The sequence below is a fragment of the Physeter macrocephalus genome, chromosome 14 (assembly GCF_002837175.3).
Source record: "Physeter macrocephalus isolate SW-GA chromosome 14, ASM283717v5, whole genome shotgun sequence".
Classification (NCBI taxonomy): Eukaryota; Metazoa; Chordata; class Mammalia; order Artiodactyla; family Physeteridae; genus Physeter; species Physeter macrocephalus.
This window is the reverse complement of record NC_041227.1, coordinates 92,087,162-92,107,208: the sequence shown is the minus strand read 5'-3', so window position 1 is coordinate 92,107,208 and position 20,047 is coordinate 92,087,162. Positions and strand designations below refer to the sequence as shown.

The 20,047-nt window shown below is 39.2% G+C and overlaps 1 protein-coding gene across 2 annotated transcripts in view; it reads left to right on the top strand.

Annotated features, from left to right (window-relative positions):
* The first annotated feature begins 2,156 nt into the window (after positions 1-2,156).
* PAFAH1B1 (platelet activating factor acetylhydrolase 1b regulatory subunit 1) overlaps positions 2,157-20,047 on the top strand; it is an 82,471-nt gene continuing 64,580 nt past the window's right edge. The window contains exon 1 of one of the 2 annotated variants that reach the window (XM_007125460.4): positions 2,157-2,525. The gene's annotated coding sequence lies outside the window, so the exon portion shown is untranslated. Of the gene's footprint in view, positions 2,526-2,695; positions 3,355-20,047 lie in introns of those variants that run through there. The other variant, XM_055090426.1, reaches the window with a different exon arrangement.

The window sequence follows — 20,047 nt, the reverse complement described above, 5'->3', positions numbered from 1 at the left end:
AGAAACATCACCCAAAATATTCATTATTAAATGTTTCCTGGATGGATGTAGTAGGTTCTGTATAAGTCGTTATGAATTACGATTAATAGCATAGATGTCCTAATTCTCCATTCTCAATAGACAAGTGTTTATTAAGACGGATCTATCATTTTAGCAATTGAAAAGAAAGTGCACAGAACCAGAACACATCGCTCCATATCAAGTTAAGCACATAACACAGTTTTATTTCTTTTCAGAAAAATTATAATCCAGGGAGAAAGCTTTTATGCATTCCTCCCAAGGGAGTCTGTTGTTTTTTGAAGGATTGCTATAGAAATAAAACCTGATCTCAGTTTAATTCATAATTACCTAATACACATTTTAAAGTATTCTGAATACCTGAGTCTATGAGCTCAAGGTTTAGGGGGGTTAAGTGCTGTTTGTATTAAATCAGTGTTTATCAATGTGATTCTGATTTCTGGGCAATTTTGTTGGCTTTTAGAACGTTGATTTAAGAAATAAGAACTGATATACTCAGCTGATTAAATCTTAATAGTGTGATGTCAGGCAATAATAAATATTTTAAAAGGTAAAAATGAACCAACTCTTAGAACAGGGGATGTTAATTTATTTCATGTTTACTGACTGTTATGGACGTGGCACAGACCAAACTTCTGTGCCTCTCTTGCTGTCCTTACCCGGCTAGAGAATCCCAGAACTGTAAACCTGGAAAAAACATTCCAGAGACCTTCTGATTTCCTTCCCTGCCTTCATAAAGGAGAGAACCCAAACCCTCCAGGCAATTCACTCATATTCTTCTTGAACACCTGCAGGGTTAGAGACTTACAATCTTTCTTGATAAAAGGAAACTTGTTTTGGTATCAAGTAACAGTAATTGCTACATGAGTTACCTGTGAGTTACCAGTATGTGGTAACCATGAATTACCGTATACTGTACACGTGCAGCATCTCCTCTCTTAATTCTCACAAAAGCCTTACAAGTTAGTTACTTATTAGGTCTATTTTATAGAGAAACCAGGGCCAGAGAGAGTAATTTACCCAAGGTCACACTTAAACATACCCAGGTTCTCTCTCTCTTAACCCAGCTGCTTCTCAAAGGCAGTGTATTTACCTACATAAAGGAAAGCAATAAAATCAATAAACACAAGCCTAAACCTATTTTAGGAAAAGAGTTTCCTTGGACAATACAAATTAGTGATGAGATAATCAGGCTAAACAACTCTTACTAAAAGGATATTCCACATTGGATAATTCAGAACCTCAAATCTGGCCGCTTTTAAATCAAATGTCTGTGTGCAAAACATTGACTACAAATCCCCAAGACCTGTCCTCAGTATTTCAACCCATAAATTAGCAAACACACACACACACACGCACGCACGCGCTCAAGCCTTGTAGGAATAAAGTTCCAGGTCTTTCTTTGGGCATCAGTTTCGAGACTTCCAGAGTCGCAGATGTGTGTGTGCGTGCGCGTGTGTGACTAAGGGAAAAGAATAGGTGAATCACATCTAAAAGCGAATCCTCCCAATTAGAAATCTATAATAAAAATGAAGATAATTAGGCATTCCATCAGCCTTTCAACCTCAACAGCTCTTCTCCCCAAGCCAAGCCAACCTACTCCCCTCTCCTCCCCACCGCCCCCGGCCCCTGGGAAATAAACCCAAAGGCCGGAGGTAGAAGGGGCGACATCCTGGCCCGGGCTCCGTTTTCTGAAGCCTATCGGGGCCCAGAATCCACCGGAGCCAGCTGGTCTCTTCTGTTGGCCGGGGGAAGAGGGGAGAGCGCCGTTCGTGGCCAAGAGCAGGGCGGGGACGTGAAGAGAGCCGGAGTTCGTGAGGGGCCGCAGCAGTCAGGCGAGGGTGTAGGAAAAGGGAGCCGAGAGCCTTTTTCCAGGTTGCAGAGGCGTACGGAGGGCGAGAAGAAGCGCCTCGCGCGCAAACTCGTCCGTCCATGCCTGAGTACCGCCAAGCCGCACCGGCAACCCGCCGCCTAAGCGGAAGGCAGCGCGGCTCAGGGCCCGGCCAGGCCGGCGCATGCGCCGCAGCCCCTCCTCCGCTCGGGACCCCTCCCCTCCCCTCCCCTCCCCTCCCCTCCCTCTTCCCCGCGGGTCTGGGGCGGCGGCGGCGGCGGCGCGGTGACGTCAGGGCGTTGGGGCAGCTCCTGTGACAGACGGAGCTGGAGCGGCGGGGCGGCGGCGGAGTCCGGCGGCCGAGATAGCGAGTGAGGGAGCGAACGAGCAGCGACCCCGGGGTCCAGGGAGCGAGAAGGAGAAGGAGGGGAGCGCTCGGGCGCGAGCGAGAGAAACCGCAAGCGCCAGGCTTGGGCTCGAGCCCCGGAACGGCTGAGGAGCCCGCCCGCTCCCCTCCCCTCCCCCTCCCCGGGACAGGGCCCAGCGCGCCATCCTCCCCCTCCCTCCTTCCCTCCCTCCCTCCTTCCTCCCTTCCCTCTCCCTCTCCCCCTCCCCCGCCGGTGGATGGGAGTGAAGGACGGAAGAGGCCCTGCGGAGGCGGCGGTGCAGCGCTCCGGTAAGGCGGCAAGGGTCTGCGCCCTCCCCTCTGTCTTCTCCACCGCGCTCCGGCGGCTGCGGGCCGGGCCCGGCGGCCTGAAGATGTGGCTGCGCCGGTCCCCTCCCTCCCATACTCCCCTCCCCCTGCCGCCGCCTCCTCCTTCTTCTTCTCTTCTCGCTCTCAAAATGGCGGCCGCGACGGCCGTTGAGTGAGAGACACGGGAGGAGGGGGGACAGGCCGGGGAGGGCGCTGCCCTCGCTCCCCTCCTCCCTGGCTCGGGTTCGGGGGCTGCCAGGGCCGCCGCGGCTCCACCCGCGGCCCTCCCCGGGAAGGGATCGCCCTCCTCCCTTGGTGACTTAGCAAGAAAAGTATTCTTGGGTAGGAAGGGCGTGGAGAGCAGGTCTCTCTGTGATCTTGGGGAAAGGGTTCGGCCCTCCTCTCCCCCGCCGCGGAAGGCGAGCTCCGCAGTCCCCACCCCACCCGCGGCTGGCGCTCAGGGACTGGGCTCAGCCCCAAGTCGCCTCGGCACCCACAGACCTTCAGGCGTTCCGTCCCCCACCTGTCCTTAGGATGGGGTTGACCTGAGAATGATGGTCCAGCCCTTCCCTGGTCCCCCTGTGCAGTGGTCCAGCCTCTGCACCCACTGAGGAGGAGCGGCCCGACCCACCGAACCATCCGCAGCACCCACCCACCAAATCAGGAAGGATTTTCTTTTTTGCCACCGGCTCCTTCAACGGGAGTTGCCTTTTGACGTTATAGCAGTGAGCTTCGAGGCCCTCAGCCATTCTTCTTCTAATCTAATCTCCCCACTCATTTAGGAAACGCAGTGCCTTCCGTAGCCTCCCAGGTGAGAAAATGCCTTTGAGGTGGTGGGCAAATTTTTACTCTCTCTCTCTAGACAGAAGAGTGGAGAGGAGGAGGAGGTTTTCAATATCTGAGACAAGACAGAAAGGTGCCTTGGCTTTATTTGTGATTCTGCCTTTATTCAGTGACTTAGCAAGAAACTCCTTGGGAGCAGGGCAGGAGATTTTCTTTTGGGGTTGGGGTTTGGGTCCAATTTATATCAATCCTTTGGTTAAGAAATTGTGCTTTGGAAGCGAAGAACCAGATTTGTGGTTTCGTTCTCAATGGGCGATGTCATGCCAAGGTCCCCCCCTCCCCCTTTCCTTAAGAGGCAGTCGGGAGAGAATAAAGATATTACTGATGTTCCGACCTTTACTTTAACACACAATCCTTGAGATTTATAACGTTTTAAAGGCTAAACAAAAAAATTGTGCCATTTTTGGTAATTCTATTTTTGTTGGGAGGTGGGATCGTTTTGTGTGAATTTCATTTTGAGGCTAGGGTGGAGGAGACAGTGCTTGGGCCTTTCATTACCAGTAATGTCATCCCTCCCCTTTTGCCACAGTAGTATTTGCTTGAATTTTTTTTTTTTTCTTTTTTTCTGCAGCAAGCTTGATTGCTGCAGGGTCCAGTCTTTTAATCGGGAAAATTTCCTGGTTGGGTATGTCGGTAGTGATATAATGTTGAATATATTAAAAGCTGTTACTTAAAAAATTCTGATTTGGGTCTAAGGCAGTAGCTAGCTTTTAATCTGTCATGGGTATCTTTCAGGACGCAGTTTTGCAAAATAATTGGCAGTTGCAAATTGCAGTTTTTATTAAAGCAGAAGAGTAATCTGTGCTTAGGGTGATTTATTCTTTCATGTTCTATTATAAATGATCATTGTTTGGATTGTTCACAAGGGGAGGATCTCCTAAATGAAACAAAGCTGTTATTTTTATAAATCAGAACGGAACTTAATTTTTCACAAAATATTTCTGTATATCTTGATTTTGATGGAGTTAGCCCTATTTCGGTGCCTCTCCCACACCTTTTTTAAAAATGGGCTAATATTTGTGGTTGATGTGAACAGCCATTGAGCCGAGGAGACTGGGTGGAGTAAGAGAGCAGAAGCTGTGAAATGCTAGATTGCCCTTTCATAGCATTTTTCTCTTGCTTATGTTTTGTAAGGTTATTTGATGCTAATTAGTACTACAACAAAGGCGTTTCTCTGTAGTAAATCTTAAAATCTCGTGTTTTTAGTTTCCACCTTTTTTGCAAGGTGGGTATTGAATGATTGGGGTAAAAAGCAGTGTCCCTGCTCTAAAGCGAATACTTATTGTCTCTATGTATCTGTACATATACATACACACACATATATATATACACACTTCTTAATGTTTTTTATTGTTTTAGTTAAGTAAGTGTAGATTAACGAATGCCAGAACTATTTGGCAAAAAATAGTAGTAGGAATATTGCAAAAATCTAATGAGAACATTGCAGATGTTTTCTTTAACTTTAGTTTGCATTAAAACAGTAAATCTGTGATTTTTAAATAATGAACATCAAAGTGAGTAAGAAAGGATAAGATAATTTGTGTTAAATGCTCTTTATATAGACCCTTTCTCTTGTGTTGTCCTTTGGAAGAGACCTTTCAGCAAGGTACTACCGTAAGAGAGGGTAGGTCATTTTAATGTCTTGTATCAAGCATTCATGTGAATAGATGTTCTCAGAAGAATGTCAAATTCATGTTGTAAATGTGATTTTGATGGGCCTTATGCCTTTGTCAGTGTATGATATATTTTTACATTTTTGTTATTTTTAATGTGATTAGAAAATAGAAGGGTTCATGTGGTGAGGAATGAGGTTAGTATGATAATTCACTGTTATGTGTCTAACATATCCCCACCCCTAGTATTTGTAGCTATAAAAGCATGCTAAGAGCTGAGATTTTTCAGTAGATTATAAGTTGATTAGGAGTTTAAAATAATTTGACTTAAGTAAGAGAGCTTTTACTTCCAAATGTGTATCTATGTGTGTTTCTGGTACATGTGGCAGAATCTTTTGCTTAATTTGGAGAGCAGTTTTTAAAAATTCTTCATAATTCTATACTTATAAAACTTCTAATGAGATTGGGATGGATTAATTTTTTAGTAGACCTACTTGGTATCTTTTTTCCAGATACAATTACTCTGGTATATAAAAGATTTAGAGATGTTTCTGGAAGGGAAAAATAAGTATCTGATAATTTTTGGTTTTCCAGCTAGGATATCCATGTTTCATTGTCTATATTTTTTCAGTGTAAATGTTGCTCCCTCTTATGCAATAAATAATACTGTATATATGACTTCACCTTATGGCTCATATTTTCAGTGTCCAAGAAAAAACAGGACGTTACTTTTTGTTTACCTGTGGTTCATATTATTCAGAATTTGTCATCTTAATCTCAATAGGTAAGCCATAGAAACTGTGGCAGTTGTCAGCATTAGGATGGAGATATCTTAAAAAACAAATCCAAAGCAAAATCTTAGGGCAATCAGAGTGAATTTTCCAATTCTTCCCATTGAGTTCTAAAGTAGTGAGTCATGCACTATTTTGCCAAAGGGACTTGAGGCTCAGTTGGTTTTAAACCACGCCTGTCATGGCTGCTGTGGTCCTAAAAGATTTTTTTACTTGGTTATAAGTTTCTGTTGTGAAAATATTTCATTATGATGGGTAATCTGTTTTTATGCACTTTAGAGAGGGAGAAATAGTTAAAGTGGGAATTCTTTGCCACTTCTACTCTACAACTTTTTTGTACTTTAAAAGTTGCTCTATTTAAAATAAAACTAAATAAAAACAAGCAAACAAAAACCCTGATGATATAGGGACTTCTGAATAGAAAAAGTAAACCTATTCTCCTGAAGATGCTTAGCTGTAGAGTGAATCTTAGTTGCTGAAGGCCAAATGTTTTGAGAAATCTGTATTTCATGAAGAAAGATGCCATATTACATAAGCCTAACAGGTAACTGCAGTGAAGGCTTTTTGAATTGTTTTAGCTTTGTTGCTGGTTTGATATGGCATGTTGGCTAGTCATTTAAGTGGAACCTTAGTTTAACTTCTGCTGTGTGTATAATTTTTAACCTTGCCACGGCAGTTACAAATTTTAATTGATATTGGTGAAATGCTTTATAGTCATTGGATGCAGGTATCATAAGGGCTTATTATTTTGATTTATTGTTTTCTCTTTAAAAGTTGGTGGCTTTTAATTGAAACTTACCTAGTTAGGATTGATTTGTGGATTTGTCAAGGATACTTCTGGAAAAGTATCCTCTAAAGTTATTGTCATCTAACATTGTTGTAAACATTTTCCTAGAACTTTGTAAATATATTGAACATGGCATTTCATTTGTTCTGTCAGCTACTTTTTGAAATAGAATAGTATTTTTTATGGATGAGAAAACTAAAATTCAGAGAATTTCTTTTCCCAAGGTCACATGTTGGGTTAGTAGCTAGAATAAGGTAAATATTGTAGTCAGTGAATCACTTTGGTATTGCCTTGCATGATCAAACAAACATTCCTTTTTCTTTTGACAAAGTGGACTCTTTTCATAACTATTTTTATGTTTGTTAATTTCTTTTCTAAAATGGTGAAAACTGGTGGCATTTATTGCCTGCATCATTTAAATTGGCATTTATCAACATGGTCTTATATTGTAACTATTTTGCTTGCATAAGGCATTTGAATAGGGACTTCCAGAAAATGCCTAATACGGCTTTATAGTAACATAAATAAATAAATACTTGCTGCATACATACAAGTAGTAGTAATATCAGTAAATTGATATTAAATCTATTTAAATACATACAAGTGGTATTAATAAGTAAATACTTTTTGCATTTGATTGAATATGGGGTTATGTGAAAGGAAATGAGATATCCTATAGTTCTTTGTAGTGGCTAACTTCCAGTGATCTTTCTGGAATTAAGGTGAAGGAGGGAAAAGTGTTCATACTTCCTTTACAGAGGTGTTTTTTTTTTTTTTTTTTTTTGCGGTACGCGGGCCTCTCACTGTTGTGGCCTCTCCCGTTGCGGAGCACAGGCTCCGGACGCGCAGGCTCAGACCGGGGCACGAACCCGTGTCCCCTGCATGGGCAGGCGGACTCTCAACCACTGCGCCACCAAGGAAGACCTACAGAGATTTTATGTTGTCCCGGGAACAGGGTCATACTTATGACATAGTTGTTTCAGGGCCACAAAACTCTCACCTATAAGAAATGAATTAACCCAACTGGATAAATTTCATTTGCGTTTCTGTTCTTTGCATTTTGATTAGCTGGTCCTTGAGCGCTTATGTGTTGACAAGAATTACTGACAGTTAACTGAGACTGTTAAGAAATTTTCTGAGAGACTGTCTTTTGATAACAGTGAAATTAAGAATCTGGGAAATTTTTAAGGAATTTAATTGAAAGCTTATGTTATTAAGGATTTGCATGTTGTGGATTAATTCACTTTTAATCTTCGGCGAAGATAAAAGGATATGTTTTATGATTTTAGTATTTTGTATGCATAAGGCATATATTTTATCTTTTCATCTTCCCTTCCATAGTTGTTTTTATTTTATCAAAAATATGCTGACTTCAGAAGAAGGGAAAGTGAAGATAAAAGAGTCAATTGTATTGGGAATTCCTTGGCGGTCCAGTGGTTAGGACTCTGCTTTCACTACCGAGGACCGACCTGGGTTCGATCCCTGGTGGGGGAACTAAGATCCAACAAACCATGTAATGTGGCCAAAAAAAAAAAAAAAAAAAGTCCATTGTATTGATTATTATTATTATTATTATTTTGGTTAACTTATTTTTTAAGGGTGGGAAAAAGCTATACATTTAACATTATCAGAGAAAATGAAATAAAGCTGTTGACTAAAACCAAAAATGAATATTTTATTTTATTTTATTTTATTTTATTTATTTGCGATATGCGGCCTGTCACTGCTGTGGCCTCTCCCGTTGCAGAGCACAGGCTCTGGATGCACAGGCTCAGTGGCCCTGGTTCACGAAGCTGTTGACTAAAACCAAAAATGAATATTTTATTTTATTTTATTTTATTTTATTTATTTGCGATATGCGGCCTGTCACTGCTGTGGCCTCTCCCGTTGCAGAGCACAGGCTCTGGATGCACAGGCTCAGTGGCCATGGTTCACGGGCCCAGCCGCTCCGTGGCCTGTGGGATCTTCCCGGACGGGTGCACGAACCCCTGTCCCCTGCATCGGCAGGCAGACCCTCAATCACTGCGCCACCAGGGAAGCCCCAAAAATGAATATTTTAGATTCTAATCCTAATTCCACAATTTATCAGCTATGAGCCTTGAGCAATAAGCTTCAGTTTCCTAATCTATAAATGGATAACGTTGACAGTATGTAACTCATAGGGCGGTTGCTATTATTGGATAAAAGGCCTGTAAACCCTTCAGTAGATATTTTTTATTGTTAGAGACTTTTTTTAAGGAAGAGAATTAACATACAATTTAATCATAAATAAACAGTTATTAATACATTAATATAGCTCTTATAGTTTGAAATGTATTTCTTAAGAATTAGTATTAGGGATTCCTTCCCCTTTATCCATTATGTGTATCTGAAACCAGAGATGGCTTCAGAGTTTTTAGTAGGGAAGAAGTGCTATGTAAATCAGTGCCAAATGGACTAATTCCTTTTTTCAATATAAAATTATATTGTTCATAAGCATGTTATTTAAACTGCAAAGTACATTTATATCTTTATTTTAACAAAAATTTTGTTTGTGCTTTTAAATATTAATTTAAATAATCCCAAACAGTTTTTCCCGTTTTTCTTTCTAAAAAAAACCTTTTTATTTTGGAATAATTTTAGAATTGTAGTCAAGTTGTAAAGATAGTGCAGAGAGTTCTTTTGTATACCCTGCACCCAATTTCCTCCATTGTTAACATCTTACATTTCTGTGCTACATTTGTGAATCTTGGTATTTACTATTAGCTAAACTCCAGACTTTATATGGATTTCACTGTTTTTCCATTAATGGCCTCTTTCTGTTGCAGATTTAATCCAGGGTACCACGTTGCATTTGGTTGTCTTTTATCCTCGCTCTCCTCTGGTCTGTGATAGTTTCTCAGTCTTTCCTTGTTTTTCATGACTTTTACAGTCTTGAGGAGTCCTGGTCAGGTATTCTGTAAAATGTCCCCCACACTGGGTTTGTGTGGTGTTTTTTCATGATTAGATGGGTTATGGGTTTTTGGAAAAAATACCACAGAGGTGAAGTGCACTTCTCATCACATCATGTCAGAGGCTACATGATATTTCATCACTTGGTTAATGTAGTGTTTGCCGGTTTTCTCATAAAGTTATTATTTTTCCTTTCTCTTACTTTATCCTTTGGAAGTGACTCCAGTTCCATGTCGGCGGTGGGGGTGTGTGTGGGGGAATGTCTGTTTACATATGTTACTTGGAATTCTTCTGTAAGGCGGATTCACCTCCTCTTCCCCATTTATTAAAACAATTTACATCTTTATTTTAACTATCAGGAAAATTTTGTTTAGAATTTTAAATACTATTAATTTAAATAACCCCCAATTTTTTCTAGCTTTAAAAAAAATAACATATTTTAACAGTGGTTTGGAGAATAAAGATACGAGAAAACCTTTGAAGGAGCTATGTTTTAAGTGAATTATATATCCGTCTAGAAATTACTCTGAGAGTAAAGTTCAGTGTTGGGATTTTAGAGAAGAGCTCCACATTTGGGGGCTTGTTTGGAGGGAGACTGCTGTAATCTGAGAAGCAAAGCAAATAGGGTATCGTATTCATTGGTGCTGTGCTAGTATTTGAATTCTTCTTGTTCTTCCCTTTCCCTCAAAAAGCTTGTAAGTACTGCAGCAGAAAAGAAAGTATTTTTGACCGATTGGACTCTTATTTTAAAAACAGAACTGGTAGATCTATGTCCTGAAAGATATTTATTTTACACTAAGGAGAATTTATAACTTGAGTGCAAGGTAATTCTTGAGAATTGCAGTTATTACAGTTCTTTCAGTTTTTATATCTTGCCCTTCCATTGTATCACTTGTACAGAAAATATCATTGGGCTTCTACTTTAAAAAAAACTTATTCAGTACCATTACATATTTTTGTTTCTGTTTTAAATTTTCATCAGTTTTTCTGTCCAGCAAACATTTATTTAGATATATTATATTCTAAGCATTGGGGATACAAACATGATTGTCAGCCCTTGCCCTCAAAGATCTTAAAATTTATGAACACATATTTAACATGCAAAGGTAGCATAATAGTGCTATAATCAAAATATGTACTGGTGAGATGAGGGCCCAAAGTTTTCTCTTTTAAAAAAATATTTATTTATTTATTTTGGTTGCACTAGGTCTTAGTTGCAGCAAGCAGGATCTTTAGTTGCGTTGTGTGGACTCCTTAGTTGCGGCATGCGTGCGAGATCTAGTTCCCCAACCAGGGATCGAGCCCCGGCCCTCTGCATTGGGAGTGAGGAGTCTTACTCATTGGACCACCAGGGAAGTCCTGAGGGCCCAAAGTTTTCAAGGAGGTCTTCACAAAGATGTTGGTTAAACATTTTTGAAGAAATCTTGTCATGTTGTTTGGGGAGTAATTTGTACCTAGTCTCATAAGTACACCTTGGTTAGTGAGGGAAGTTACATGTAGCTGTAGTTCAGTATGGCTGGAGTGACTGGTGAGTACAGAGGACTGAGAACATTACCCTGATCTGGCCTGCAAAGTGGGTTGGCACATGGACCATCTTCGTTTGCAGACTCCATCTTAGACTCATGCAATAAAAAGCAATAAAAATTCCGTGGTGGGGGGCACCAGGGATATCTGCATTGTCAGTAAGCTTCCTAGTTGAGAAGCTTACTGAAACCAGTTTTTACCCTTGAGGTGCGAGAGGATGATTTTAAGTTATGATAAGTGACATCATTAGATTTCCCTTTTAAAAAGGCAACTGTCAGCATTGTGGAAGATGCAGCTGTGGAGTGGATGGAGGTAGATAGACCTGTGGAGACTATTTAAGAGGCAGTGCAGGTTGAAAGAATGGATTCGAAAGGGATTGAGTATGTATAAATTAGTGACCAGTTTGATATGGGAAGTAAGAGAAACAAGGAATGAGGAAGGTGAAGAATTGAGGTGTTTTTTGTTTTGGGCTGTTGAGCAGATATGGGTGTTCGGAAGGAGCAAGAAAGAGTTGAGAACCAAGGTTGGGGGAAGTTTTTTTGGTTGTTTGTGTGTGTTTTAACAGGATAACTGTTAGATGTGTTGGAGACTTGAATTCTAAGATATTTGGTGTTTTCATTTTTATATGTCTACCAGTGTAATTAATAGTAGAACATTTTTGTTTATTATTTCTTATGACGCATTAAAAATTCATTCTGGGCTTCCCTGGTGGCGCAGTGGTTGAGAGTCCGCCTGCCGATGCCGGGGACACGGGTTGGTGTCCTGGTCCGGGAAGATCCCACATGCCGCAGAGCGGCTGGGCCCATGAGCAATGGCCGCTGAGCCTGCGCATCCGGAGCCTGTGCTCCGCAACGGGAGAGGCCACAACAGTGAGAGGCCCGCGTACCGGAGGAAAAAAAAAAAAAAAAAAAATTCATTCTTTCATCAGAGTGTGTTCGGTGCACTCTGTTATAAGAACTGTGCTGAGGTGCTAGAAAGTACTCCAGACAGGGGACAGCAGTAGTAAAATCATAAAGGTCACAAAATGAGGAGAGGGAAGGCATGCATTACAAGGTGCTCAGTGTTACTGGAGTTTGAGCAAAGTGGGGCTTGGTTAGAAATAAGACTAGAAATGTGGGAACGGACCAGATACTAATCAAAGACCTTATAAGCTGTGTTAAAGCATGTGGACTTCAGGAAATAGGGAGGCAGCATAGTGCGGTGAATAAGGGCTCCAATTGTGGAGCCCAGATGCCTGTGTTCAACTCTGCTGCTTACATAGCTGTGTTACATTACACACACACACACACACACACACACACACACACACACACACACACACACAGACAATATATAAAAGCTCGTTATTTAAATTCTCATAGGTAGCTGTGAGGAGTAAATGAACACTTCTAAAACATTTAAAGCAGTGACTAGCATATAGTAAGTGCTATTTAAATATTTGTTAAATAAAAAATAAGGAGCCAATGAAGGGTTGTTTTTAAGTAAGGAAGAGATATAGTCGGATTGTATTTTAAATAGATGATTCTGGGGCTGAGTAGAAGATAGATGTTAATAGGCCAAGGCTAGGTTTAAGAAGACCTGTTGAAAGTGGTCCAGTCCAGGTGAGAGATGATGGTGTGAACTGTGGTAGTACTGTTAAGGGTAGACAGAATAATTCAACAAATATTGAGGCGGTAAACTTGGCAGATCCAGGTAATTGAATATAGAAGAAGAACGAAAAGAGTCAAGGTTGATTCCCACCTAAGATATTATTTCTAACTTTTTTTTTTCTAACATTTTTAAAGCAGTATTCATTTAAAGTACTTTGGATCTTAGATGTCTTCTATGCTAGTTATATTTGAGGCTTTGGTGTATATTATGATGCTTCCATAAAAATGAGAACTAATGGCCTGAGATAGTTTTTAATTTCTCTAAATGTGTAGGCCTTTGCTGTTTTTCTCAGTAGGTGGAGAGAAATTTCTCTTTAAAGATCCACTATTATGTGGAAAACTCTCATTTAGCCCACGTCCAAAGAGCTAGAAAGCTTAAATATTGATTTTTATGTTGTTTTTATATTATAACTTTATATTAAGATTTGTGATTATAAAAATATAGCACCATAGTAATGCTGTAAAAATTTGAAGTGACTGCTGAATCATTAAAGAGGTTAAAATTTGTTAATTCTATTATATCTATATTCACCACCTGTTCATTCCTTTGATAAATCTTAACTCCCCAAATCTAGATTTGTCAAATTTTAAGAATATTTTTTTCTTGCCATTCAGTTTTATAAAAAGGGGAAAACTTGGTTGAAGTTAGAACTTCCTAGAATTTGAATTTTCTCTAGATTCTTAATGAAATAATTAAATGGATAGGAAATTCAGTGTCCTTATATAGTATTTTAAATCTGGGTCCTGGGTTGTAGTGGTGTACATAGTGTATGATATCTGTCAATTACGCTATTGCAGGGCTCATCAAATCTCCCCACTAAAGACAGTTGAGAGGGATGATATTTAAACTGAATCTTGAATGAATAATTGGAGTGGACATGGGAGAAGGTCATTTGAGGTAGAGGGAAGAGCAACATATACAGGTTCAAAAGCATGAAAAACTATTATGTGTATGCTGGAAAGTAGTTTGCAGAGGGCATTGTGAATGCGAGGCTGGAAAGGTACATATGAGCCAGATTGATAGAATTTACAAATTCTGTGTGGTTTGTAGGCAATTTGGAAGACACAATTTTAAGCAAAGGTAAGCATTATGATCAGATGTGTATTTAGGTAGTTTATGTAGGTGGCAGTGAGGAATACAGATTGGAGTTTGAAGGTCACTTAGGCGGCTTTTTCAGGAAAGAATGATTAGTGCTTGAAATAAAACAGTGACAATGAAGGTTGTTGATTGGAGAAACATTTAGGAGGTAGAATTGTGAATGAGTAGTGTGTGATGAGGAGAGGGAAGTATTAGAAGACATCTCAGATTTGTGGCTTGGGTGTCTGGGTGGAATTGAGAAACTGGGCGTCATTAGCCATCCACAGTAGAGATTAAGAGGAGGAATTATGTGGGATATTACGTAAAGTGCCAGATTAATTTTCCTGAACCACGGTTCTCAAGTCACTTTCTTGCCAAAAACCCATTGCCAGGTTTTTACTATATTTAACCAGCTTTGTATATGAATAAATGCAAAGGGTACCTTACTAGAAACATGGTATTTAATAGATGTTTGTTTAATCCTAAATGGACCCTCAAGGTCTTTTCTTTGGTGTCCTAGCTCACTTGCTTATTCTTTTTCTTCTTGCCTGCCATGTATCCGATGATTCAGCCTTATGAAGATACTTTCTGTTCCTTATGGCATTTTCACTCTTTACCATTCCCTCCCTTCTCTTTTTCTCTGTGTATCTTCTGACCTATATATCCTTCAAATCTGCATACCAGGTTCTCCTTTTCCAAGCAACCTTCCCTAATTTTTTTTTTTACCTGAAAGAAATTGTCTTTGAATTCATAATCTTAAGGTATCTACTATTTTTGTCTCTTGTTACAGCTTATATAAAACTTTATCTGATATATCAAGTGAGTTAATGTATTTATAGAGCCTAGAACAGTACCTTGCACATAGTACTCAGTAAATGGTTGTTGTTATTATGGTGATGTTAAGATGATTAAAACAAATTGATGTAATAGTAATAGGGCAGTCTGCCTTTACCTTCTGCCTTCTTGTGATGGCAAAACTGATTTGTTCTCTGTCCTTGGACACTAGGAAAGCAGTGTCTCTTTTACATTGATAATGTATGTAGAAGTGCAAAAGTACTGTGCCTATCATCTTCAAAGTGAAGTTATTCTCTTTGTACATCTTCACTATTCTAGAACTCTACTGAGAGAAGTAAAATGGTAGACAAGCCCTTAACACTGATTATCTCGTTAAGCTTCACCACAGTTGTTTGAGTAGGTGGTGGTGGTAGCTCCAGTTATATGTGGGCAAACAGGCTTAGGAAGTTTGAAGATTTGCCCAAGGTCAGTTTGTAGGTGGCCGAGTTGATATTTGAACTTCCACTATTTGACTCCAAAATTCCACACAGTAGGACCTCAAAAGTGTAGGATTTATTCCTTCATTGCTTTCATATAATTTACATATTCAGCTTGTTTTAAGAGGCCTATCATGGGACCTATACATAGGAAAGTACTTTTTGTTTTTTCTTCTAAATTTTATTTTACATATTTATAGTTTATTTTTGTTATGGAATATGTCAAGCATGCAGGAGAAGTACCTGCAGTAATATAACAAAATATCCACATAACTACTACCTGAATTAACAGATGTTAACATTTTATCATATTTGCTTTAGAGTTTTTGTTTGTTTTTTAAAGAAATATGGCATTACAGTTAGAGTTGATATCCTCTTTCTAATCCTACTGCCCTCCCTGTTCCCAGTGGTAAAGTTCCTCCTAAAGTTTGTATATATTCTTTTGTTCTGTTTTTATACTTTTACTATACATATATGTATCCATAAACAATGTACAATAATGCTTAGAGTTTACATGAATGTTATACTGTATACTATTCTACAACTTGTTTTTTTCACCTAAAAAATGTTTTCTAGATGTATTGGTATATGTAGATCTAGTTTATTATGTTCAAGAATTTCTTACATATGATCATACTATAGTTTATACCTACAGTACTGAAATAGGCCTTCAGATTGTTTTCTTTTTTTTTTTTTTTTTTTTTTTTCAGATTGTTTTCAAATTTTCACTATTACAGACAGTGCTGCAGTGAACATGGGAAAGGTATCTGCAGATAAGATGATAAATTTTGTTTTTTCATTGCAGAGTTTATCTTTAGGTTAATTAAATATTTGTTCTTTAGTAATTTTTATGCTTTGAATTGAATAAATAGAATGAATAATATTGTTGACATTGATTTTAGACCATAAATTCCTAAATTTTGTTCCACTTTCCTCAGTCTGTTCAACTGTTCAAAAATCTGTGTTTAATTCAGTATTGAGCCGGAAGTTGCACACTGGCGGTCTGTAGGACAAACTAAGTGTAAATGGTTGGCCTTGTATTGTTAAAATTTTTTTGAGTCAATATTTTAGAGTTAGGTATTTTGTGTAAAGTCTCTATTTTTGGATTATCCTGAAAAATTAGAAGTGTTGACAACAGTGGGGCTCACATTTTCCCATGGCAACAGTTGGCCTAAGCTGAGTCACAGCTGCCCTCCTTTTTTTTTTTTTTTTTTTTTGCGGTACGCGGGCCTCTCACTGTTGTGGCCTCTCCCCTTGCGGAGCACAGGCTCCGGACGCACAGGGTCAGTGGCCGTGCCTCACGGGCCCAGCCGCTCCAGGGCATGTGAGATCTTCCCGGACCAGGGCACGAACCCGTGTCCCCTGCATCAGCAGGCAGATTCTCAATCACTGCGCCACCAGGGAAGCCCTTTTTATTTATTTATTTATTTATTTATTTATTTATTTATTTTTGCGGTACGCGGGTTATTTATTTATTTATTTATTTATTTATTTATTTATTTATTTATTTATTTATTTATTTATTTATTTATTTATTTATTTATTTATTTATTTATTTATTTATTTATTTATTTATTTATTTATTTATTTATTTATTTATTTATTTATTGGCATGTGGGATCTTCCCGGACCGGGGCACGAACCCGCGTCCCCGGCATTGGCAGGCAGACTCTCAGAGACACTGCGCCACCAGGGAAGCCCCTTTTTATTTATTTTTAAAAAATTATTTATTTATTTATTTGGTTGTGCTGGGTCTTAGTTGCAGCAGGAGGGCTCCTTAGTTGTGGCATGTAAACACTCAGTTGCGGCATGCATGTGGCATCTAGTTCCCTGACCAGGGATCAAACCTGGGCCGCCTGCATTTGGAGTGTGGAGTCTTAACTACTGCTCCACCAGGGAACTCCCACAGCTGCCCTCCTTTAGATGGGCATAAGCTCTCCAGGAAAACAAATTCCTACCACTTCCTGTTACTGTTTATTATTGCCCTTGCACTGTTGTTTGTAGTGAAGAAATACTTTTCTATTGACGTTTTTATTAAAAATGGGGGGAAAGTGTAGCTAGACAACTGCAATATGCAAGAAAAGTAGAACAGCATATTTCTCTGGAAGTGAAGAATATTGTAATATGATTAATATGCAAACAAAATGAGTCTTGTATGGAAAGATCACAGCCTTTCCTGCTTCACTGGTTTATATTACCTGCATTGTTTTGAGTTTGTGATCTCTGCACTTTGTGCACATAGCTGTGAGGGCTGCCACATAGTGAAGTTGAAGATCAAAAGGATATGAAGATGGTTTGTAAATTGTGAAGTTTTGTGTGAATGCAAGATATTTACCTGTTCTTTTAGCTGTTACATACACCCTTGTTCCAGAAAGATTTTAAGCAGAGGGGTTGAAACTGGTTTAATCTTCTCAACCATCCTACCATTCAGTGCTGTATTTATTAAGTACCTTTTTCAGAGGCTACAAATGGATGGTCGAGGATTTGGATCAAAAATGTGTTTTGTCTGCTCAGTGTTTTTGTTTTTAATTCAACTTACTTTAAAAACCCAGTTCTACCACTGTTGCCTTATTTCTAGCTGATTCACACTTTTACCTGCCTAGTCTCTGTAAGTATTTGATTTGTAACCTATTTAAGGCAATTTATAAAGATGTGTAAACTAGAAAATACCACAAATTAAAAACAAAGAGAAAGAAGAAACGAAAACAAAGGGTAAGGATAAAATGGAATGAGAATCTAGGCCAAATAGATCTATCACAGTAGTCTTGTTGCAGGCAGAGAGCACAGATTTGACTCTGAGCTTTTCTAAGAGGTGGCATTTTTCATAAAGTCCTTAAGATAAAAATAGTTCAGAAAGGTAACTAACTTGATACTATCAGACTATAATTTCTCATAGGGGTCCTCATAAAGAGGATAATGTGTAATTATCATTTCCCTCATCAACATCTCTAAGGTAGATGGATGTCTAGTATTTAACAGCACTCAATATGGGAAGACCAACCACATCACATGAGAGTCAGTCTGAATGAGTGGGTAGATTGTCCTTTGGTGTCTGACCAATGGATATAGTTTCCCTCAATCCAGTTGTTGCTATTTATTGAGATTAAGCTCCTTGACAAGTACCTAAAGTGCAGGTGTTCCATATATCAAACACAGACCATTCATATGTAGGATTTAAATATTTTTGTGAAAACTTAGTTTTACCCAAATAAAACTTGTGGGAGTGCTTGTAGGTTAAGATTCTTCTTAGAATCTGCTACATTCCTGTCTTGTTTGAAGGTGGACAGAGCAGTATTCTTCCAGAGTATACAAAACTGGTAAAGTCATTAAGAAATAGATTTAAAGAAAAAGGGGGTCAGTACACAACTCTGTTTTATGCTGCTGGAAATTAATTGCTTCAGCAGACCATTCCTGTGAAAATGGACTCCTGGTGGTTTTCAGCATAGATTAAATGTAAGGAGGTATTGTTTTTGTTTATGTTTATAATAGATATGGTCTCTTCCCTCAAGAAACATTAATATGTGGCTCTGCCTCTTCTCTCTTTACATGTGCTCAATTCCCCAAGTAAGATTTTTTTTGTTCAACCCTACTGGAACTCAGTTTTTTATGTTGTTACCTTCACTACTGAATCTCTTGAATTCAGTGTTTAAACCACTCTGTTTTCTTACTGATGACTGCCTTTTGTATTTCTCAGTTTGCCATATGTAGCCTCAACTTCTTAGCAATACTGTATTTTTCAGCTGCTTAAAATAATTTTGCATTTGGTTATTTTGTATTCATGTTATATTCAACATATTATTTTCCCTTCCTCTAAAACCTGCCTCAAAAAACGGCCAGTCATTTCCATCTTTAGCCTTTCAGTTTATAAAGCTGACTCAGTCAGTCCTGGGCTCATGTTATATACTTTATCACCTCCTTTCCTTTCTCCACTCTCCCATTTTACTCTAACTAGATTGTACATTCTCTTAGGGGGGTGGATTGCATTTTATTCACCTTTATTTATAGTAAAACCTCATATCACAGAGCCTAGCAGAATAGTCAATGAATGAATTAAAGGATATGTATATACAGCTCACATCTTCAACTATATTGTAAGTTTCTTATGGACAGGGACTATCTCTCAACAGTGCTTTTAAGTCACATGTAGTTTTCCATAGATGAGACACTTAAGTTACATGGGACACAGATATGTGTTGTTTGATTTGAATACTTGGCACTTGGTAGATCCTCAGTAAATAAATTGAATAACTGACACTGAGAATGTAGTTATTTCTCATTATTTGTTTCAGTGGAGGCAAGCATTGGTGTGGATAGTAGTAAACTAGAAATCAGTTCATTTGAGACACAATGGAAGTTTTCCAGTTGGATTGTCACAACACCTGGGCAGTGTCTTTGGTTGTAAACAGGGGATCCACTGTTAGGACCAATATCATATCCTTGAGAACGCCATCTTTAAGACCAAGAGCAAGTAGTAGTAGACCAGGTCAAAAAAAAATTGCACTCTTGCATAATTGCCGTTTGACTCTAAAGCTCTTTTTTTCCCAAATCATTCTCACTGCTTACATCCGCGTCCAGGCCTCTTTTATCTTCTAATTGTAGCGTTCCCTTGCTCTAATATCTCCTATACTCCTCCAAAAAAATCACCACGAAACATCAATTTTAGAACATTGCTCCCTTGCTTAAGAATTGCAGTGATTTCTGCATTGTCATAATTCCTTTGGGCTATCTGCATTAATATTCACCATAACTTGTACTTAAAAAAAAAAAGGTACACAGAACAGTATGTTTTCTGTTATTGTTTGTATGCTTAGAAGTATTAGTAAGCTTTTTTCCTCTGAATTTTTTTTTTTTTTTTTTTTTGCATTACGCGGGCCTCTCGCTGTTGTGGCCTCTCCCATTGCGGAGCGCAGGCTCAGCGGCTATGGCTCACGGGCCCAGCCGCTCCGCGGCATGTGGGATCTTCCTGGACCGGGGCACGAACCCGTATCCCCTGCATCGGCAGGCGGACTTTCAACCA